The sequence below is a fragment of the Pseudorasbora parva genome, chromosome 21, assembly GCF_024679245.1.
Source record: "Pseudorasbora parva isolate DD20220531a chromosome 21, ASM2467924v1, whole genome shotgun sequence".
NCBI classification, from domain to species: Eukaryota; Metazoa; Chordata; class Actinopteri; order Cypriniformes; family Gobionidae; genus Pseudorasbora; species Pseudorasbora parva.
The window spans coordinates 25,594,822-25,616,082 of record NC_090192.1 but is presented as its reverse complement, the minus strand read 5'-3'; the positions used below and the strand labels follow the sequence as shown (position 1 = coordinate 25,616,082).

Below are 21,261 nucleotides of genomic sequence, written 5' to 3'. Positions count from 1 at the left end.
TGGACTAATAGCATTTTCTGACGGCTAAGCACTTTCACTGATAGAATACTTTGCTGAAAAAAATGCTATAGCCTAATGCACTTTTAATAAGCTACTCAGTTCGTAGAACGTGCAATTTATACTGCATCAGCTAGCCTACTCTTGTTTACTTATTTTGTGATTTTTATACAATGTTGGACTGCGAACACGCTAAGATGCTTTATTCAGAAATCACACAAAATCAAAACCGGTTACGTAATGGCATTCACACTACCAACTAGCTCCAGCCTCCAGCAGATGGTAGCAGATCGGTCCTCAATCCAAAGGGAAGCCATGTATCGCGAGAGATGCATATATAGAGAACGTCGCTATCGCGAGATCTTCATGTATTGGCTGCGGCGCTGGATGGCGCTGGTGGAAATTTGGGAATGTGCGGTCAAGATTTCTCCCGGGTTGAGCTGACTGAGCTCGGACAGGACGCGAGACTGACTGCATCTGCGTGCGAGCTGTAAGGTGAGTAAGCACTCTTTAAACTTAATTAACGGTGCTCGCCTCGAGCGAAATTGGATATATGTGCAAACCAGAGCATGTAAACATCCATCCTAAGTGTAACTTGAATTCCAGCAAGCTTGCAATCCAGATGTGTAATGTGATGGGGGGAAAAAAGCATGTGCGGATGCGTCTCCCTGTCTGAAGTCAAGGATGCTCGCTGGGACCATCCAAAACACTGTCACCTTTTTACAAACATGTTAATCATATCGTTGCTTTTGGCGTGGCCATACTCGGCATCAATCCGCAGAATGATTATTTCAGACTGGCAGTGCACATGTAATACTTTATTTGACAGTTCAATACTTTATTGTTCAGTAATTGATGTATGATTAAGTTCATTTTTAGGTCTTTATTGTCATTTAAGCTTTTGCTTAGTTATATGTGTTGATAGATCTCAAATTATTTTATCCGGCAGTTTTCATCGACTCCCCGAAGTGGACAGCACATGGTCGATATTGATTTAGTTTTGTGGTTGCGTTTAAGTGATTAAACGGACAGTTAATCTAAAAATGAAAATTCTGTCATCACTCCTAGCCTACTGATTTTGCTTCAAACTCCTAGGACTTACTTCTGTGGAAGACGAAAGGAGATGTTAGGCAGAATGACAACCTGTATGGAAAAAGATTAAACAAGAGTGCAATTCTGCCAAACATCCCCTTTTGTTTCCAAGGGGAAAAAAAGTCATACAGGTTTGGAACGACATAAGTAAATTATGAAATAATTCTCATTATTGTGTGACTAACCCTTTAAATTCATCTCTGCATAAGTGCAGTGGACCTTTTTAGACAGGTTTTTTGGGCATCATAAGCATGTGCAGTATTCAAGAGCACAAATTCAGCCGACTCAGAACACACCTATGTCAAAAAAATGCTGCATGTTCCTGTGACTTTAGACACCGGTGTCGGCTAGCAAATGGTGCAGAAGAAAAAGTGCACCAGGTTTTCCATTTAGTTGCAACTTGCAACATTAGTTTGTTTCTTTTAATGCTGTCATGAATGTTATTCTGTAAATGATAATTTTGTGTAATGTAGTAAATCCCTTCTCATCATAGTAAGCAAGTTAGTAAGTAAGTGACATGATGTGTAGCCAAGTAGGGTGTCCCATACTCGGAATTTGTGCTCTGCATTTCACTAACTGCTGTGCAGGTACACAGCAGTTAGTATTGAACACACACACTCACACCCGGAGCAGTGGGCAGCCATTTTTTGCTGCGTTGCACAGAGAGTGATTGGGGTTAGGTGCCTTGCACCAGGGCACCTCGTAGAGCGCTGTTCATTCACATTTCCTGCCAATACTGAGACTCGAACCCACAACCTAGGCTACAACTGCCCCCAATATGGCCATTATTAGAGCACTTTTTGCAGGGTCGATTTCCTGTGATTTAGACGAAATGCAGTAAAAATTGCTTTGGCTTTTTTAGAGATACACCGATCGATCGGCCAGGGACCAGAATCTGTAGATTTTCCACATGAAGGTCCCGGACTGGTGACCGGCCAGGTCAGTCTCACGTCTTTCCGAATGCGAGCTAGTGTGTTTTGTTATAGCGGAACAGGTAATAACGCATGGGAGTCGGGAACTATTGTATGTGGGTAGGACAGGACCCACCCACTTGACTTTTTAAGACCAATGATAGTGGACCCCACTCACTTTTACCGTCTCTAATTCAGCGTATGTCTTTTCACCTAACCCTAACCGATAAACACTTTATTATTAAACACACGTTAGATGCTTTATTTCCAATTTAAATAAATGCCTTTTTGATTTAATATGTGATAGGAAAAGGGAGTAGAGCGAGTTCAGCAAAAGGCGGATTCGAACCTCGGGTCGATTTGCATCAAAACGTTCTGCCACGCACTCTCTTCTCCCCTACCCGCAAGTGACACATACCCGCTGCTAACTCACTCGTCTCATTTGCTCTGGTAAAATAGTGCTTGTATTGCGCTTGTTCATACTTTCTGTGCATACTTTCTTGTGTATACATAATTTCTCAATCTAGGGGGGAATGGAACACCTAACACTTTTACTGTCTCAGCTTGTGTAAATCCACTTGGGGTTTAGAGTATTTCTTTTTTCCCACATTAATTGCACACGTCTATTACAATTAATTTTTTCCCACATTAATTGCACACGTCTATTACAATTATGTGGTTTTGTTTAATTGATACAATGTATACTTTTTTCTTGATTTACCCCCAAAGAATGGAAGTGAAATGTGACAACGTGCCCCATGTACATTGTAACATGTGAGGGGGCACGTTGTAACATGAGCTAATAGGGACTTTAAGCAACAGCCACTGATGGAACGGCAACAGCGACCGGAAATAAACTTTTAACTGCCGTAGCCAAAGAACGCAAAAACCACTAAGCAACAATAAAGAGACGGCGTAAGGGTTCATTTAACATAATTTGACCAAATATAAAGAAACATGTAATTTAAAAAGCAAGGAAATGGTTGCTTTTGGCATTAAATTATAAACAGATCATTAAAATTCCACATAACTATATTTACTTATCTAATCTGTCACGTATTAATGACTACGGCAAATCAGCTGTTCTCCCGTAGTAGACGGTTACAGTAGAACGTCACGAAGTAGCAGTTAAAGTCGCGCATGCGCAATAGAACGCCGTTGCCGTTCCATCAGTGGCTGTTGCTTAAAGTCCCTAATGACAGCTTAAAATGTTATCTAATATAATAAAAAAATATTCAAAACAAACAAAAATATTTTGACAATAAAATACAATTATTAACTTTTTTTTAATGAAATAATGGCATTTTTTATCAGTAAAAATAAACACATTTTTGATTTTGACAACAAACACATCTCTAATACAGCTATACAGCATAGTTAAAAACAGAATAATAAGGAATCATTTCTGAACATTGACTCCGTCATTTACCCTTTTCTCATGGTTTCCCAAAATAATTAATAAAAGTATAGAATATTAGCCTGGATGCCAGCCGAACTTAGCCCCACCCACAATTTTTTTAGATCGGGCAGTTCGGTCTGGCCTGGCTCCATAGAGGAGTAATTATACCCAAACAGAAACTGTTCAGATCAATGAAATCATCAGGGCGGGCTTTAGACGATGACGGACAGATGATCAACAGTAACGTAATCATGCACGTCATCACAGGGGCTTGGATTATATTTTTTCGAACCCTGAACGGAGAGCTTGTTTGTATCTGCATCACCTTCACAATTTCTCTCAGAAATGATGATCATGTTGGGTAAGTACTTTGTGTATCATTAAATTCATTTATTTTTTACAACACCGGCAAAGATCGTGTATTCCAGCCTGATACCAAGGGGGTAATCTAGCGCTCGGAAAGCGTTCCACCCCTAGGGGCTGCCATTGCTAACCAAGCCATCACCTGCTGTTAGCATCCCATTGACTCCCATTCATTTTTGAGTCACTTTGACAGTGAATAACTTTACATCTGAGACGTTTAAAGACTCCATTTGTCCATTGTTTATTTCTAAAGAAACATGACAATGTATAAAAGGCTCCATTACCTTGTATCTTACACTATCGCCCCGCAGCAGCTGTTTTTGTAAAAATAGGCTAACGATTGCGTCATAACCAACGCGACCCTGTCGCACAGTTGAGAAATTACCGTATAGACCTGAAGAGACGCTCGCAGGCAATCTTTTACTGTCTATGAGACAATCGGGGGGACGTGGAGACATGTCCTGGAGACTAGTCTGATAAAGTCAAGGGGGAAGAATGGGGAGAAGCCCATAGTGAGCCAAAAGCAACGGGAGAAAATATTTAAACAACGTGATTCAGCTTTCGCTTTCCACATCTACTAGAAGACTCACAGCTGTCAGACAGGAGGCTCACGTCACATCTACGTCGTCAAGCTCAGTCTGAGCCTGCGCAGTTCGCTCAGCCATCAGGAAGTGAGTGCCCCTAGGTTGACTTCATTCTTTCGCCGTAGACGTCAATGGGAACGCTCGGTCCATTTCTTTTACTGTCTATGCCTGATACCAGCGCACGTGCAGACAGGGTTGCCAAGTTTTTACAACAAAGCCGCCAACTACTAGCTCTAAACAATAGCTTCTCAGGGGGTTCTCTGGGGGAAAAATGGCGTTTGGGGGGTAAAATGTGTGTTATTTTGGCAAGGTTGCCTGCTAAAATTCGCACTCATGGGTCTATATATCTCATAATAGTCGCTTCATCCTGCGGACATAGAAAACAACCCGCGGGGGAAAAGAACGCGGACTTGGCAACACAGTGCAGTTGAACTATGTTGACATTTGACAATGTGTCGCTTCGTTGCTCTGATTGGTTGTAGGTCTATCCAATTGATGTCTTTCCTGGTTCGGTTGAAACACACCCCATAATCACAGCCCAATGGAGCAGTTTCAGACTCATATTCTGACTAGAATTGAGTATGACCACGTCAGGCTAATGGAATATAATATCATAGTTCTAATAGGGGCTCCTCATTGTAACGCAGTGTTACAATGCACATCACCTGATGCGACGGGGATTTAAACCATGGATCGTGTCTTCTGCTGTTAGAGCAGCATTAAAGAACGATCTCAACTCTTAAAGGGGCAGTTCAGCACTGTGAAGATGAATCTGTATTTAAACTGGGTCATTAATGTAGTAGAAATGTGAAATTATTTTTGAATTTGGTGCTTTCTAGACTGAGAAAAGACAGAAAATGAATTTTGTCTCATGGGGATGAAACAATAATTCCCAGAATGCTTCGCTGCCCTACGAGGCCACTCCCAAAGCTACGGCTACTGAATCACTGATCACTTTCCCACCGCGTTCATCTTCATACAATCAGTTCAGTTAGAGAACAGACACTACAATTAAAAACTGAAAGTGTCTGTTCAATATAATGTGATTTAGCCGCTGAGGGATTGTCACAGCAACAAACACTGCAGGAGTTAGATTACACGCTATGTTTTTCTTTATATACTGTTGATATGGCAACTAGTAAATACACAAAGTTTCGTCATCCTGTCATGTGTGGAAAGTGTTAAACCATGCGTGTTACAGCTAACCCCGTGTTAGGTTGTGCCCTGCGCTCCCCTAAGTGGAACCATAGAATGTAAAAATAATATGGAGGACGCAACTTCATCTGTTTCCGCTGAATAGAGTTGAAGCTTCCAGACACCCGGCACGGCGCAGACATCTTGGGACCAAGTCTGTGCAGTAGTGATTTCGGGAGCGGAGTCTGCGCAGTAGAGTGCAGGAAGTAGAGCAGGAAGTACTGCCGCGATATCAAAAGCCCGCCCACACTCTCACAGAATCAGAACAATTCATTATGTTGTTGGTGTGAAATTAACAGTTATTGAAATATAGAAATTAAAGCTAAAGCTCCAAATTGCTCCCAAAATCCTGAAAAAAGTCAGTTTGTGGCTCAGTGACAACTTTACTCAGAGAAGCCGGCGATCTCAGCTGTCAATCATGAGGTCTCAGCCACTGTTTTTATAGCATCAAATAACTAAATAACTAAAACTAAACTTATTTAAAAATTGAACACCTGAAATTAAATCATCATGATAAAAAACTGCTTACAATGATAGAAACTAACATGGGGGGGGGGGGGGGGGGTATTTGAAGTGTAATTTGATTGTTAGATTAGTTAGATTAGATTAGTTTGTCTTGCGTCCATTAGAAAACATGGAGGGGCGGCTATACTGGGACCGGCCACCTGGGGGCGATCGAGGCGCGGAGGCTTCTGTTGTTTACAGGAGTGCTGCAGGCCTGAGTGGAACACAAAAGCTGCCACTCAAACAGCTTGCGAGTCGCAAGTACCAAAATGAGTGGCTTACTGCACTTAACCAGTAAAATATTCAAAATGATGTAAAAATGACCAGTTTGGTAAGTATTCAGCTAAACAAAGTCAGTTTTGGAAAGTAGTTGAGAAAGATAACGCATGTTGTGTAATGGTATATTGAATCTGTGTATAAACTCTTAAAGTGACAGTAGTCTAATATTCCTGTTGCTGTCTGTCATGTTAATCAAAGAACAAAAGAAAGAAAATCACACTCTGCTCTTGACTGAATAAGTTTTATAAACTTGATTGTAGTCATATGAGCTGTGAGATCAGCAAATGTCTGATTTCAGATTTAAAGCTGTTTTATTACGATGGGACTGTAATTACTGCTACATTTTTTAGATTAATAAACTCTATTAACGCAGACTGATAAATAATTCATTTCCAGCACCTTTCGTTTCTATTTGTTTGCCAGTCACCCTTTTTAAATGTGTGTAATTTTGTCAATGATGGCCATCCCTGAGAAGAGCTTCTCAGGCCCATTAGGGCCCCCCTGTGCTTTTATGCGCTACATGAGTGGCCCTCATGGGGGTCATCAGTCAACAGGCTCTCCGCACTCCACAGAGAGAAGTGCGTGTGCGGCGTGTTGGTTAAAAGCCTGGGAAAATGAATTGAGCGACTCTCTGTGGCGGTGTAACCTTTCTGATTTCATCATGCAACTCAGGTTGTAGTTCTTACACAACAGGATTGTAAAGCTGTTTTAAAGCCCCTCTCTGAGAACATCACTCCAAGCTTTTACAGCTGGGGGGGCGGGGGTTTTGGAAAAGATTGGATTTTTATCAGCTTGTGCGATTATGTTTCTTCTCTGAGGCTGAGTGGAAATGCTGAGCGGTGTTTGGCTTGGTTGTTAATAGGAGAAGTGTACAGGTTTGTCATAGAGACACTTTGAGATTGTGCTCACGATTGTAATGTGTGTTTATCATTTATCAAACTGTGACGCCCTAAAATTTAGCTCATATTACTTCAACAAGTCATTGAATGCTGGATAAAACCTAATATATTTACCTTTTTTTTTTTTAGAGAAATCTTGTATCAAAGTATTTTAATTGACCTAATATTTTAGAGTATTATGTATAATACTACTACTAATAATAATACATACATTATTATATAAATATTATATTAATAAAATGACCAATTATATAAATGCGTATCGGAAACAGTCAGATGATTTAGTCTGCTTTTTATTGCTCCTTTTGGTTGTAGATGTGACAGTTTAACAAGAAAAAAAGAAAAGAAGGAAATCATGTCATGAATGTTGTCAACCCCTGGCATAATAGTTGGTAAATGAGGTTGTTGTGGATGTAATTAATTTCAGGAGATGCTCGACTTGAATGCGTCATCTTTTGCATTTCTCCAGGCAGTTAAGAAAACACAATTTATATGCATGCCATTCTCATACCCTTCTATCATATGGCGTATACTCAGTGTCAAAGTGAGAAAAACAGCACTAAATCTAGACAGAGCCAGAGAGATGGGGAAAGTGAGGCGGTGACACGGCGTCTTGAGTGCTCTATCTTTACGTTTTATTTTTCTTCCGCTTGTCCTTGACACCTTGCATTCTCTCTACCCTTGTCTACTAATGACATATTGTTGCTTGAAAAGATGTCAGTGCACTTAATTGCAAAGTAGTGCTGGGCACAGGCCTGTCATGATAACTACTTTTTATTGGGCAATAGATTGTCTCAGAAATAATTGCGATTAACAATATTATTGTCATTTTAAGACCATTTTATTCCACTGAATACATAATCATGATGATCAGCACAATAATTCAACAAACTTTTCATTTTTAAGAATATTTAGATACAAAAAGATGTAACTGTCAAAAATTAAATATCCTAATAAAAAAACTTGATATAAACCTTTGCTAATAAAAAGTGCAAAGTACCAAGAAGAAAGAACAACAATAACACTGCAAATGCACAAAAGGCACTTATATGGAGATTTTCTTTAGATCTTTTCCTTCTCAATAAATGAAGGGTGCAAACTATTGCTGAAAAACACAAACCCTAGGTAGCAGTCAGATGTCCAATAATATGAACAAAAGCACAGATTAACTCACCGGTTAATCGGCGTATGACAACAGGCATCACCGGCAGTCTGATACTTTTAAATCGCTGATTTGAAAGCGAAAGTAAGATGCGCACAGCCACATGGGCATTCATAATGGTGTGAAGCAGAGTGAGCTTGTTCAATTAATTGTTGTTGAGCTATAGAAATGACCTGAAAATGCTCACTCGGTTCTGCTTGCTCCGCACCAGTGGACACGCACCGTCGTGAATGGCTGTGCGCATTTTGCTTTCGCTTTCACATTAGTGCCAATTTGAGGGTGAATTACTTGAATGGTGGGTTCATTAGCCTGTTTTTCTTAATGAAAAACACAACAACAAAACAGTACAATGACAAACTTGCTTAATTAGCGATTTTTTTTTTTTTTTTAGCTTTTGAAATTTTCCACCATAAGTCACCACCTAACTCTTGTTTCAGTTTCAGCCCTAGTTTATATCAAATACCAACTATTTTGGGTTTGTTAAGTTTTGAAAAGGCAGTTGGCGAATAACTCTGGAGTCAGTACTACTGAAATGCTATTATCGCCACATTTGTAAAATTTCTGTACCGATTTGGTACCGAAGTACCGGTACTTGCAACATCCCTAGCCTTACTATAAAATAATTCCCTATTAGTTTAATATTATTTTATCTGGCCCCCTATAGTGAATGTGACTGCATAACATATTTAAAAACGAACTACATAACTAAAGTCGAGAAGTTAGCTAGAAATCTAGAATCTTGCCATGTGCCCCATGATCCATACAATCCGAGATCTAGTATGTATTTAACCCTGGTCGCAGATTTGCAGTTAATCATTTCAAAGTTAGTAATTTCAGAGTTTTTTATTAGTCAGGTAAATGTATCATCAATTACATAATCAGTTCAAAGATAACATAACATCAAATGCTCTGAAGTAAAGAGGAAAAAATGCACTCCTGACATCTGAAAATTACATAACTCTGAGCATTACAGGCTCAACCTGAGTACAGGATCGCTCCCAGAAATTCCTGCAACATCTCCTTAAATACCAGACCAAGACAGAATTTAAAAAAAAATGTAAACATGATTTAATTTCCATTAATCAAATCTCCAGACATGTAGTTTACACCTTATTTAGAACAGGAGCTGAAGGTAATATGCATGAAAGACCAATTGGCACCCTAATCAGGAAACCAAATATCTCTAAACTCTTAACCTTTATTACATTTTGGTTACTTCTTTGAGAATAAGACCTTTGTACCAGTCCCACTGAGTCATTTCAAATGATTTCAAATATGTATGTTGTATGATAACTGTTCTCATTAAACAATGTAGATTTTGGGTGAATTTTAGGTCATCTCGATATGTGGAGAGGAGAGATGGTGGAAGAGGCAGTCAAGGGAAAGAAATGTAAATTAAGGCAATGCTTGGGTGATCAACTCAGTGTGATTTTAACTCGGATGGGGATGCTTTTGCAAGAGAGAGTTCAAATGTTAATTTTCCTTTTCTCAGAGAGATGCCATCTCTTATAGACTTACAGACATATCTTTAGTCTTACAGTTTCACCCCTATTTATCACATACACATGATAAAGGCAGTCTTATTAGAGGGAAAAGTTCATGTGGATGTTCATTGTACATAAAATTTTCAGTGCTGGAAAAACCCTGTTAAAAGTGGGGAAAGGCCATCAATCATGGTGAATATTACATGACATTTTCCATTATGTATAATCATTACTTTCTTATTGCATTAAAAATATGTTGAAGCTGAAATTCAAAAATTCATTCATTTTCAGCCAGTGATGGCTTTATATAACTACATAGGGTATGTTCTTATAGTGGTATCACTATCATGTGCTCTGTGTGCAAATTTGTCAAACAGACTAGAATCATTTATGGCCAAATGTGATCATGAAGCAGTTCAGGGGAGAGTTTTAATGCATTGTCAGGAGGGGCCGTTTCAGAAACAATGGGAGACACCTCTTCAAGACATGTAATTGAACCAGCGTCTGCGAGAGCTAAATTACTTTGGTTATATTCATAAAGTAATAATGGTGTTCTCATAGTTTGTCTGACATGCTTGCATTGCAGAGGAGTTTGAGAGTGTTGAAGACAGCAGGGAGAATGAACTTGGGTCTTCCCCATTATCGGCTATGTCTATTTGAAGCTACACATAACCCACTTACTGGGAAACCACATTCTGTCTCCTGTATTAAGTTTTGAAGGAGAGCGTGAGGGAGAATGTGAGAAAAAGGCAGAGAGGGAGAGAGCAAGAGAAAGGGACAAGATGAGTACTCTCACACTGGGCTGTGTTGTGTAAGATGTGTCCTCATAGTGCTCATCATCTCTCCTGTTGAGCCTGGGGTGTATCGTGTTTTTACCACAGCATTCTGGCTTGTGCTTCGGTTTGTGGCTCACTACAGGACACCAGAGATGGTTTGACTTGACTGTATGCGGTTTAGATGCTAACTGTAAGCCCCAGGAGCTTTACCCATTTGTATCTACTAGGCTAGGGGATATACATGAATATCTGTCTACTACTTAGATCTCCACACTTTGTCAGTTCTAAAAGACAGCTTTGTCATTACAATGTTTTTATTTTATTTTACTTTTTCAAAAAAAGTGGAGTATATGTTATATATTTTTTAATTTAAGAAAGTTTGTGTATGTCTTAATGAATTGTATTATTGGTTTGAAAGAACAATGAATTGGCTACAATATTGGTTATTGGCTGATATTAGAGATTTTTTGGTAACACTTCACAATAAGGTTTCATTGTTAATAATAAAATAGTTAACATAACCAAGAACTAAACAATTCTACCACAGAAATTATTAACCTTAAGTTTTAAAAGTAGTATATATATTCATTATATTTATTCATCATATTTTTACTTAACTTGTTAGTGATGCCTTGATTATTTAATATATGTTTAAATAAATCTGTCGTGGAAATAACAGCCATTGTAAATTTTTATATTTCAACAATGAATTGGAGTAAAAACGTAAATTTATCATTGGACTTAGAAGTTAACTCAAAAACTGTTTACATGTTTGCATACAATTTGTTATTTGAGTGTTGATTAAACTGAATTTAGGCTAATAGGCTAAATATTGATAGGCTAAATATTGATTAAACTGAATTTAGGCTAATAGGCTAAATATTTTAAAAATAAGTTACCTGGTTGCCTTAATTTTAAGTTCATTGAAATATTTTTTTTTAGTTAATGCAATGAAAATTTTTGAGAATCGACAACCTGTATTCAAATTAAAATATTTTGTAAGCATATTGGTTAATTGTGATGACGCAGTGAAACATGTCAAATTGACGATTTGTCACATTTTTTTATGTAGTTCAGATACAATAATATTTTGAGTTTGATTAATTAAACCAATTTCCTTCATTGTATCAATAGATTTTTTTTCATTTTAATAAACTCAACATTTTAAGGCAACCAGGTTAATTACTTTAAGTTAAACCAACACAAAATTTTTTACAATGTAATGTTAGCAAAGGTAATTTTCTTTGATAAAAAAGTTTCTTCTTTTTTATCCTAAAAAACGTTTAATTATAATTTAATTGATTTAAAGACAGATACACAATTTGTTCAGTAAACCACTGTTTAATAATAAATTTTTTTTTAGGTTTAGTTGCTTGTACTTTATGCATAATTTTTAGTAGGGCTGGGCGATATGGCCAAAATTTCATATCCCGGTATAGCTCATTTGATATCCCGATAACGATATACATAACGATATAGCAATTTTTCTCTTAATTCAGTTTATGAATAGTCTATACAAAATTGCAATGTGGAAATGCAGTTTGAAAATGATATAAATGATAATAAAGGTAGCATGGACTACATTTTTTATTTTATTTAGAACCTTTTTTCAAGCAAGACAGTTGGTAAAGTTAACACCTGCCTAGGGATGTTAACCGATGACCATTTGACCGATGGTTGACCGTATCAACGTTAACCGATTGTTTTTTTTAGTTGTCGGTGAAAAAAAAAAGAAAAAAAAAAGGGATCTCTAAATTAGGCTAAATACTAAATACTCTAAATACAGTGGCCTAAACGCTACTACAATTAGCCGTCTCATTCCAAAATCTTTTTGTGTTAAGTGAACATATCCTTGCACTCAAATTTTTCATAACTCGCCTGTTTGTACTTAATAAACCAATAAAAACATTTGACGCGAGGTCACAGCGTTTGGGTTTGCGTGCTCACAAGGTTTGCAAAAAGTAAACAGGCTAAAACACTCGAGGTTAGAGCCAGGGCAGACGACAGTATGAACCGTGCATTTCGCTTAAGATGGGCTTACATTTGGAAATATATTACATCTACATTTCAGTGCTAACACATAAGGTGTTGATCGTCTTACTTTATTATTGTTAGCACCAAGGTTATTATAGTTTTGCTTTTTGAAATTAGTTTTTATTTTAGTATCGTTTTAAATTTTGCTACAAATTTCAGTTTAGTTTTAGTTAGTTTTACAAATGGTTTTGCTAGTTTTAGTTTAGTTTTTATTTTGCAAATATATTTCTATTCAGTTTTTATTTATTTAGTTTCAGTTTTAGTTTTAGTAATTATAGTTTAGCAGAGTTACCATAATGAAGTGTAGAGACCAAATCAAGGTTTTTAATTTCAGCAAAGTTTAATGTTTGCACAGATTAGAGTTTAATCTTACTAAACATCCTTAAGTGAAATCACTTGATAAACAAGCATTATTGTTTAAACCAAGGACGGTCTTACAAAACATGCATAAAGTTGGGTCTTCACCTTTGAGCAAAAAAGCTTGAGTCAAACTATGACCTATACAAACAACCATCTGGAGATTAAAAATGAAATATAAATTATATTTTGATATTAAAAAATTATATTTGATATTTTTGACATAGATCCTCTGAGTATTAGCCTATCTTAAAGAACACAATAAATACAAAGCAAAATATAAAAGTAAAAATTATAAATTCCAGACAAACTCATTCATAACAAAGATGAAATATTGTTAAACAATTAAAAGCTTATTTTAATTTCTTCAGTAGTACAATGTAGGCTAGCAGTGTAAGACCAGCTAAAGTCATCTGAATACAGCCAACACACACTGTTGTGCTGTGTGTGTGTGTGTGTGTGTGTGTGTGTGTGTGTGTGTGTGTGTGTGTGTGTGTGTGTGTGTGTGTGTGTGTGTGTGTGTGTGTGTTGTGCTATAATTGTAAAGGGGGCCAATGTCTTCACTTATCTAGTAAAAATATTATGATAACTGACTAATAAGGACATTTGACTGGTCCTCACTAGATAAAAAGGCTTATAAATCGGCCAAAACATGTTTTTATTTAAATCTATTGTTTTGCACGTTCTTGGGATGGGGAGATTTAGGGATAGGGGTTGGGTTAGGGGATATAAAATATCACTAACCTGATATAAAATCAATGGAAGTCTATGCAATGTCCTCACTTATATAGTGAAACAAACGCGTGTGTGTGTGTATCCTGGTATTCCCTACTTTGTGGGGAAATGTCTCCACACAGATAATAATATAATATAATGTAAATGATTATGATAACACCTTTGAGCCTGTCAATATTATGCAAACATGAAATCTCAAACGCACAGTAGGCTAGTAACGTTATTTGCTACTATAGTTGCTGACTTTTGCGCCCGCGTCTCTCGTCGCGTAAGAAACGGCATTCTAAAACAGTGAGCTTAAGTTAAAAGAAGTTCAACATGCGTCGCATTACCTTGTGTTATTTCCCATTTCACTGCCACGGACGCATTGATTCTTTGTGAACTGCCTGTCTGCACGTGTCCGTCACTCAGATCACTTCACGCGCAGTTGCGCAATACAGACACTCCCTCAACCGCCACAGTCAGATTTTCCACCACATTAAAGAGAGCTTATTAATAACGAAAACGAATATTTATTTTTGGTAATTATTATTTTATTTCAGTTAGTTTTTTAGTAAGAGTAGTTAGTTTCGTTTAGTTTTAGTTTTTTATTTATTCAGATTTTTTAATTTTATTTCAGTTTACGAAAATGTTTTTTGACCAATAGTTTTAGTCTTAGTTTCAGTTTTCGTTTACGAAAATAACCTTGGTTAGCACTACCTCAAACTAAAGCGGCGTCTCTTCGGAGCTGTCATTTTCTTAAATGAGCCGCGGCAATGTTTCAAATGAGCTTCTTACGCTAGACAAATGCCTTTATTTTCAACGCGATCACCTTGTACCCAAACCATTTTGAAACTAAGGAGCCATTGTCCTCAGATTACAAACAAGCTCCTCGGCGGCTTTAAAAAGTGACGTGAGTGGAAGGGAGGCGGCAGCGCTAGGACAGTGTGTGTGTTTGTGTGTGTGTGTGAGTGTGTGTGTTTGTGTGTGTGTGTGTGTGAGAGAGAGAGAGAGAGAGAGAGAGAGAGAGAGAGAGAGAGAGCGGCTCGCGGGTGTTATTTCAAATAGCGCAGCATATTTTAAACTAATCGGATAACCGGTTTCAACTGGCTAATGAGGCTCGGTGGTCGGTCAAGGAAATGTTTAGTTTTCGCCATCCCAATATATGGCTATGGTTTGCCACGCGTAAAAGCCCGTTGCAGCGTCTGTGTCTGAAGTTTGTTCAGACTCTGGCATAATTACTCTGAGAATTACCCTGGTCTGAACCGCGTCTACTACCGTCTTCCTCCATGTTTGTTTATGTATTGCAGCGTGCATGGGCATGCCGTGGCGTGAGGTGCATCTTGACGTAAAATTCTGCCGTAAACGCCTTATCGTCGCGTAAGCGATAGAGCCTAATATAAAACGATAGACATTTTCTATCGTCCAGATGATATATTTCGTCATATCGCCCAGCCCTAATTTATAGTTATTACTAGAGTAACTATAATAACTACATTTATAACTTTCTATCTATATTTCTTTTTATATATACCAGTATTGGCCAATATTGGATTTGCAATTCTGCAAGATTATTTCACATGTTTTTAAATACATTTAGACATTTCGAAATAAGCCAAAATTACCCATTACCCAAAAGTGCACCGCAGACAAAATGACCAAAATGGCCATCCTATCCACAGCAGCAAGTCTTCATTTGTGGCTTCATACTGTACCTGCCTACCCGGTGTGATTTTTCTGTGGGGCTGAGCAGAGATGCATTGAACTCAATGAGAGGTGATGTTGAATGTGTCATTCTGCTGGAGGTGTAGATGCCACCCGCTGAGACTGCCTTTCTAATGACTCTATCAGTATCAATGCGTTGACATGGTAACCTGTGTCACTTCAGGGGGTGCGACCTCCCCATTCAATCCATATTCTTTTTCCCATGAGCAGATGCTGCTGGCTTCAAGACACTCACGTTCACTGCAGGTGAGGTATGGCCAAAATGGATGCCGTCATCAGATCACGACACAATATATGATGTTGTACAGAAGTTCAGAGGAAGTCTCCTGTCTGATAATTGCAGGCGGAACTATCGCAAGGGCTGTGCCGAGTGTGCGACCACAGGGACCCCGTGCCTCCACTAGCAGCAAAATAAAGTGACAACTGACTTGAGTTGATGATATAAAGCCAATAGTTTTAAAGTTTTGTCCTTCAAAAGACTATAATAGCTAAAATACATAGCTGATAATGAGACTATGTGTATCATGATGCTGTATTATTCTGCTTATTAAAAATGTATTATGCAGTAGAACTTTTTGCTGTGCATGTGATCTAGATTCATACGCATGCATTTCAGTGAGCAGCACGGCATTGCATATAGTTTGTAGAGAGCTTTACTCAGCCCATTTTAAATTCTTATTTTGTCTGCCTTGGAAATTGGTCTAACTATAGATGTTACCTGAGAAGTTCAAGTAAATACGCTACAAATCCGTTTTTATTCAAGGACTCGCTTTTAGACAGGGAAAGAACTTAATTAAGTGCCAAAAATGGATGTGCAATGGGAAATTGAAAGTTTACTCCCTAATTTACTCTCCCATTTAAGAGTCCTAATGCCCTCCTAATGCTGTTAGATTTAACATATGAAGCAAAGCAAACCTTTTTGCTAAAATATCCACAATAAACACATTTGCTGAGGGCAAAAAAATGTAGATGACAAATAAATTGTTCAAAACAAGTTTTAACTTTTATTTTGTTATTATTTTAAAACATTTGCGGCTTGGTAGCGCCGACTTGGGGTCCAAAACTTTTAGCATGTGAATAAACCCCAACTTTTCCACAGTATATAAATGTGGACCATATCTTTTGCAATATACAGTATACATATCAAAGGTTTATGAATTGATATGCAGATTAAATGTAATTTTATTAACAAAAGTAATGTGGAAAGAAGTAAAGGAATAATTGAAATATGCTCTTATTAATAGAATTGCACAGATTGTAATTTTCTTGGCCGATTTCCGATTTTTTTGTTAGTGAGATCGGCCGATACCGATTTTTGCCAATTCCGATTTTCTTTCTAAGAACTTTAATTGAGAGCATATACAAACAAAAATCCACTTTTTCTTCAAAGCCAAATTTTATTTTTATTATAAAATAAATTAGTAAACATTACAATAGGATCTTCTCTTACTTAAACAACTCTCAAAAAATAAGTGTTCTGTGACAGGAAAAATAATTGAAAATCAGTTGCTTCAAACAAAACATAAATTAAACCTTTTCTCTTTTTTTAAAAGTAATTAACGAAATTATCTTACCACTGCTAATACGACTTGCTCTCTCTCCCTCCTATTGCGGTCTTTGATTGTGAAATCGGTATAGGTCTATATTTGTGAAACCAGTATATAATACAATATAATTCAGCTCATATTTGTTGATTTCGATGATGTGAACGCCATTAAAAATTTGTATACCGCGGGAATTGAAGAGCGGATTTATATCTGTTTTGTGGAGACACCACTACCCTAAACCTACCCAAGCGCGTGTCATATATACGCCATAAAGTGCGTACACAAGTAGGCTAGACCATGTATAAGCAATATCACTGATGCTAATATACAAAGAAAAATATAAATATTGAATTAGGGAGGGGGGTTACATGAATGTATCTCTGAACGAAACTGACGCTCTTCAGAATAGTTTCGATGGCATTTTTACAGCAGTAGGCTACCCAAATAAACGCTTCTTTTCGCACCACCTATTGTCAGAGAGTGAATTTGCATTTTTATTCAGTCAATCTGTTTTTGTTTTGTGCATTGCCAAATAAACAAATAAATGGGTTTAAAAAAGAAAATCGTCATCTGTATCGGAAATAGCTTTACAATTGCTTGTAAAAAAAAAAACCCTGAATCGGCCATGAAAACTCTCTGTAGATCTTGCTTCTCATCAAGGCCGAGGTCAGGGATCTTTGGCTTGGAAAGGTTGGTGACCACTGATTTAAAGAATATTGAAAAGAGCTTTTACGTTGTACAGAGTAATATAATGTGTCCTTTTGCCAGAGACAAACTGTTATTCCCTCATGATAAAGCCTTATTAACCAACTCGTTTTGTCAGAATGAGCTAACTCAGCACATGACTCGTCAGTTTGATCAGGCATTCCTAATGAAAAAGGAGGTCTAAAGATGATGAAGTCATTGGAGACTGAAGGATCACATGTTTTCCCTTCTGTGCATGTCACTGATGGCATTATGTGTGAAGTTAATTGTCTTAATTTCTCCTCTTAAGCAGTTATTAAGCAGAATCAGAGTGTAGTCAGCTATTCACCGTCTCCTTTCTGCTACAGTGAGTGTTTTATTAGAGCATCTCTTTCTTTCTTCCTCTCCTTCATATGCACACTTTATGGTGGGCTCCCCTGTGAAGTCAGTGAGGGTCAATGGTCATGTAACTGAGTGCACACTGCTTCGGTCGGCAGCATCTCACTAATGGGCAAAACGCAGGAAGAGAGGAAAATTACACAGAGGAAACATTTGCACTTTAATGAATTTCTTCTCATTCTGTGCATGGGTAGAGTATTGATTCAGTGCAGGTGGGATGTATAAACTCACAGAAACAGCAAACATATTGACTGGATCACTTTAGACAAAATCAATTTGTGTAATATGACAAGAAAATGAGCAATGTGCCAGACAGGCCACCGAGAGAACTCAAAATGAAGCCAATATGATTTCCCTTTTTATATGTTATCAGCTACACAGTTGGATGCTGGGACATGTTTTTTTGAATGTATATATCAGATTTCAAAATGAATATCTATTTTTGCATAATGTAAATTATGATGTTGCTGTGATGCCAGAATTAATTTATGAAATTCATATATATTTAAAATAATTTATTTTAGTTTTTAATGTTAATGTTTTTAACTAATAGACAAAATAGGATAGAGTTTTAAAGCCATAATTTAAAAATAATCTTATCTGTATGAAAGCACCATGCTAGCTTGAGATGCATCCGGAAGGTATTCACAGCACATTTCCACATTGATGTTACAGCCTTATTCCAAAATAGTTTACATGAATTATTTTCCTCAAAATTCTAGAAACAATACCCCATAATGACAATGTGAAAGAAGTTTTTTTTGAGCATTGCAAATGTATTAAAAATAAAAAAATTCAGATGTACATAAGTATTCACAGCCTTTGCTCAATACTTTGTTGAAGCACCTTTGGCACCAATTACAGTCTTTTTGAGTATGATCAAGCTGGGCAGTTGGCACACCTATTTTTGGGCAGATTCTCCCATTCTTCTTTGCAGGATCTCCATCAGGTGGAATGGTCCCGCGTTGTCCCGGTGCACAGCCATTTTTTTAGATCTCTCCAGAGATGTTCAAACAGGTTCAAGTCTGTGCTCTGGCTTGTCCACTCAAGGACATTCACAGCGTTGTCCTGTAGCCACTCCTTTGTTATTAAGAATGCCATCTTGGCTGTGTGCTTAGGGTTGTTGTCCCATTGGAAGATGAACCTTCGCCCCAGTCTGAGGTCCAGAGCGCTCTTTACAGTTTTTCATCAATGATGTCTGTACATTGCTGCATTCATCTTTCCCTCAATCCTGACTAGTCTCCCAGTTCCTGCTGCTGAAAAACATCCCCACAGCATGATGCTGCCACCACCATGCTGCACTGTAGGAATAGTATTGGTCATGTGATGAGCGGTGCCTGGTTTCCTCCAGACATGACACTTGCCATTCAGACCAAATAGTTCAATCTTTGTTTTGTCAGATTTGTTTTGTCATGTGATGAGCGGTGCCTGGTTTCCTCCAGACATGACACTTGCCATTCAGACCAAATAGTTCAATCTTTGTTTTGTCAGATCAAAGAATTTAGTTTCTCATGGTCTGAGAGTTCTTCAGGTGCCTTTTGGCAAACTCCAGACAGGTTGTCATGCACTGTCTGGCCACCCTACCATACAGGCCTGATTTGTTAAGTGCTGCAGAGATGGTTGTTCTTCTGGAAGGTTCTCATCTCTCCACAGAGAAGCACTGGAACTCTGGCAGAGTGACCATCGGGTTCTTGTTCACTTCAGGCCCTTGATCGCTCAGTTTGTCCAAGCGGCCAGCTCTAGATAGAGTCCTGATAGAGTCCATAATCACATTGTCATTATGGGGTAATTGTTTGTAGAATTTTTGAGGAAGATAATGAATTTAATACATTTTGGAATAAGGCTGTAACATAACAAAATGCGGAAAAAGTGAAGCGCTCTGAATACTTTCCGAATGCACTGTACATGAAAGTTAAATTTGCTAAATTAGAGATTTAGCAAATACATCTGAATGCATCTTTTTTCTCAAAAGCCATGTCACAATGCAGAAACACAAAAAGTGGCAAACAGCAGTTTATGTTGACTTTAGATAAAAACAAGCTCAAAGAAAGTCAAATTGCCTGGATAATGTCACCTATTTGTGTTGTTTTGTTGCTATCTGTTTTTGTTCAGATGAATTCTGTCTTGAAACGGCGTGATAAGGCTGTGCCCTTGAGAACTTAATTGTTTTCTAAAAAGCAAAATCTTGCTGTTCAAGTCACTGATTCTATTGAACTCAGATGCTGTTGCCTTTGGACACAAATATATTTTGTGCTCGTAATCAGAATTATAGCAACCATGATGGTTATGAATATTGGTAGAAGAGATTAGCACAATTGGAGGCTTACAACAGCTGAACAAACACGCATACTCAGATAGGGTCTGTCAGGATGACCAACAATCTCAATGCACACATCACCTCTCTTCACCCCTGCCAACACGTGATGCCCAGGAGAGAGAGAGAAGAAAAAAAAAACGTTTCCATGTGAATGGCTGTACTGAGCAGTATTAAATGTGCACTAGGCACCTTTCAATGTAAAAAGCATATCAAAGTGACAGACACAGATTTTTGGTGATTTGCAGTACAGCTGTGATTTAGAAATTACTGAATGATGTCTGATGAATGTTCTTGAAATGACTGGTATCACCGTATGTTTGCTTATGTCACCTTTTGCTTTACAATTTACTGGATTATATGCATTTTATTACTGAGCTAAAAATGCTAAAAACATTTTTAAATATTTTTTATTTGTTTTTATTTTTATTAAATACCCCCCCAAAATCTGTGCATGAATATCACTACAAAAAAAAATGCTGGCTTGTGGTATGCATCACACATCTAAAAGGTGTGTACCACCGTCTGTGGAACTAATGCGAAATGTAGGCATGGAGCTGACATAAATAACCATGATCTGTTGTGTTGCATGAGTTGGTTTTTCTGCAAAGCAAGCAATAGAAAAAGACGGCAAGAAGTCAGAAAGTGCTGGCTGGCGCTGAGCTGTGGAAGGCGTGCATGAGGCGATGGCAGCGTGCCGGGCAGGAAGAGGAGATGAACTTGGCAGGCCAGAGGAGTTACTGGAGGGAAGTGTAGATGTGCAGAGGGATGAGTTCTGCTAGTTGGGCAGGACAGTGAAAAACGATGGATCATGTGAAGTAAAATGGATTTAACACTTGATCT

The 21,261-nt window shown here is 37.8% G+C and overlaps 1 protein-coding gene across 8 annotated transcripts in view; it reads left to right on the top strand.

The window, feature by feature from the left end:
• Positions 1-370: 370 nt before the first annotated feature.
• The window catches only part of usp54b (ubiquitin specific peptidase 54b), a 151,846-nt gene continuing 130,955 nt past the window's right edge, over positions 371-21,261 (top strand). For 7 of the 8 annotated variants that reach the window (XM_067430212.1, XM_067430207.1, XM_067430206.1 and 4 more), the window contains exon 1: positions 371-492. The gene's annotated coding sequence lies outside the window, so the exon portion shown is untranslated. Of the gene's footprint in view, positions 493-2,009; positions 2,029-21,261 lie in introns of those variants that run through there. The other variant, XM_067430205.1, reaches the window with a different exon arrangement.